This window comes from Hyla sarda, chromosome 11 (assembly GCF_029499605.1).
Source record: "Hyla sarda isolate aHylSar1 chromosome 11, aHylSar1.hap1, whole genome shotgun sequence".
Lineage (NCBI taxonomy): Eukaryota > Metazoa > Chordata > Amphibia > Anura > Hylidae > Hyla > Hyla sarda.
The window spans coordinates 66906790-66910021 of NC_079199.1; the positions used below are offsets into that span (position 1 = coordinate 66906790).

General features: G+C 45.6%; 1 non-coding gene across 1 annotated transcript; it reads right to left on the reverse strand.

Moving 5' to 3' along the window:
- Positions 1–2796: 2796 nt before the first annotated feature.
- On the reverse strand, positions 2797–2981 carry LOC130296013 (U2 spliceosomal RNA). Its single transcript, XR_008849105.1, has one exon. It is a non-coding gene; the product is annotated as a U2 spliceosomal RNA (small nuclear RNA).
- Between the last annotated feature and the right edge of the window lie 251 nt (positions 2982–3232).

Genomic DNA, 3232 nt, shown 5'->3' on the forward strand with positions numbered 1-3232 from the left:
TAGGGTACATTCAGACTGCCGGGGGATTACAGCGAGTTTCCTGCTGGGAGTTTGAGCTGCAGCAGAAAATTTCCAGCATCTCTAGCTTGCAGCGAGAGACTAACTGTAAACCCCCGCCCGTGTGAATGTACCCTGTACATTCGCATGTGGGGGCAAACCTCCAGCTGTTGAAAAACTACAGCTCCCAGCATGCCCTTTGGCTGTCCGTGCATGCTGAGGGTTGTGGTTATGCAACAGCTGGAGGCACACTGGTTGCAAAACATTGAGTTAGGTTGAGAAACATTATCTGTTTCCTAACTCAGAGTTTCCCAACCAGTGTTCCTCCAGCTGTTGCAAAACTACAACCCCCAGCATGCATGGTCTGTCAGTGCATGCTGGGAGTTATTGTTTTGCAACAGCTGGAGGCACACTGGTTGGGAAGCACTGAGTTAGGAAACAGACAATGTTTCCCAACCAGTGTGCCGCCAGTTGTTCAAAACTACAGCTCCCAGCATGCCCAGAGTGCTGACGGACATGCTGGGAGTTGTAGTTTTGCAACATCTGGAAGAGCACAGTTTGGAGACCACTATACAGTGGTGCCCAAACGGTAGCGCTCCAGATGTTGCAAAACTACAACTCCAAGCATGCCAAGGCATGCTGGGAGTTGTAGTTCTGTAACATCTGTCCCTTCAGATGTTGCAGTACTACAACTCCCAGCATGCCTGGAGAGTCTCAGCATGCAGGGAGTTGTAGTTTTGCAACATCTGGAGGCCTATAGCTTAGAGACCACTGTATAGTGGTCTCCAAACTGTGCTCTTCCAGATGTTGCAAAACTACAACTCCCAGCATGCTGAGACTATCCAGGCATGCTGGGAGTTGTAGCAATGCAACATCTGAAGGGACAGATGTTACAGAACTACAACTCCCAGCATGCCTGGGCAGTCTGGGCATGCTGGGAGTTGCAGTTTGGCAACCCTTAGAAGGAAGCAGTAAAGATCGCTTTACTGCTACCTTCATTGCTGCTCCGTGCCGTCGCCTCCCTATCTCCGCCACTGATCTCCGCTGATGCCACCGATGATCCCCGGTCCCCGCCGCAAGTCCCCAGGTACCACCACCATCTTCTCCCCCCCTCTCTGCCTGACATCCAGGGGCGGGCAGAGCGGGAAATTTCCATGGTAACCCCCCTGCCTTCAACTGCCATTGGTCAGTAGTCATTACTAATGGCAGGGGATAGGGGGGGATGGTACCACTGCCACCTCGCTCCTATCCCTTAGGATGATCAGGGCTGTCACTGACAAATCCTTTCATCCCTATTTTCCGGGCAATCGGGTCATCAGAGACCCGATCAGCCCGGAATTGCCACAAACGTCGATTTGCTGCGATGGCCGACATGGGGGGTTCTCAGGACCCCCCTAGGCATTTGCACAGGATGCTGATGCTGACAGTGAATGATTTCAGCAGGCATCTCGGTCCGGTCCCCGACCGGCTAGCGTCGGGGACCGAAATTCCCACGGGCGTATCCATACACCCTCAGTCCTTAAGGACTTTGAAACGGGGGCGTATGGACACACCTTCCATCCTTAAGGGATTAAGATCTGCATATGAAAACAACACGCCTACCTTTGTTGCCTGTAGCCGCCTCCCTGGCTGTCCGGACACGGAATCAAACCACCTGTAACGAGAAACTGAAAATAAACAGTATACACCTGCATCCTTTTGGACTCTTTGCTGAATCAGGGTAATCTGACAACCCATGGTGGTGCTGTTGGTGCTTCTGGTTCTTCTGCTGTTTACACCTGGCAGTGGCATTGAATGATATTTAACAGTACTAAAGGTCCTGGGTGCAACAATCCTCCCATGAGGACCAGCCTCAACAGCTTTGTAGATTGCACTCATGTTTGCAACTCCATATACATTTTCTTTTCTTCATACTTCTTTCTTCATACTTTTTTCTTTCTGTCATTCAGACTTTCATTCATTCTCACTCACTCACTCACTCACTCGCTTGCTTTAATTCATTTGTTCTCTCTCTCACTCACTCAATTACTCACTCAATCACTCACTCATTCCCTCTCACTCACTCACTCTCTCTCTTACTCACTCAGTCAGTCTCTCTCTCTTTCTTTCTTTCTTTCTTTCTTTTTTTTTTTTTTTTCCATCTTCTTCTTCTTCAGACCCCATCATAGCACTAATGCTTATCCATTACCACCAGCAGATGGAGACACTCCATTGCAACATTGGTTGTGAGCAGCAGTTTCTAAAAACAAATGCCTCATGGCTGATTTCCCATCAATCAATGGATGGCAAATTTTGTTTTTATCATTCACTGACCAAAGAACCAATGCATGGTCAAGCAACAGCAATGACGCACCCTTGTGAATAACCATGAGACCCTCACGTCATTTAACAGGATTCAGCACCACTTGCAAGACAGCTACGTATCATGTCATGTCAAACCTGCACAGGTGTGCTAGATTAGTATTATTATTAGTTTTTTATTTTTTATGACATCAATCAGTGTGACATCAATCAAACATAGTCAGTAAGACGCCAAATGGATAGAAGTTCATAAACCAGTGCAACTCATTATTGTGGTCTCTAATTCTGGAATTCTTTTTTTTTTTTTGTTTTTGTTTTTTTGTGAGTATACGTGTGCTAGATGAGCTTATCCAATTAAGGAGGCCATTCAGCAGTACTGTGTCTGGACAGCAGCGGCACCTTCTGCAGCCAGACTGACTGACATGACATGGCAGGCAACAGCCGCAGCAGCACCCACAGAGGGTTAAATAAGAATCTGTATTTTTTAACACTGGAATGGGGTGGTGCACTGTACCCGAAGATACTGCCATATCGGGTCAATGCATAGGGTGACGGAAGCAAGTTTCCAAATCTCAAATCCCATTCTCAAAAATTCATTTAATTTATGGTCCCCAGAGAGGGGACGTATCAGATATTAAACTGATAAGAACAGATTTTTGATAGAAAAAACCTTTATTACCAATCAAATGTCAGTCACTTACACAATAAATAATACATTCACCATAACAGAACCGACTTTTATATATATATATATATATATATATATATATATATATATATATATACATTATTTTATTGAAGAGCTGAGGTATGTGCTCTTAAGTCACCCAAGTGCAAGTATTTACACAAAACACTGTGCATGAGGATGTGGTCTATTACAAGCCCTTTTTTTTTATTTTTTATTTGGCTACCCCTGAGGGGTATCTTTATTAAA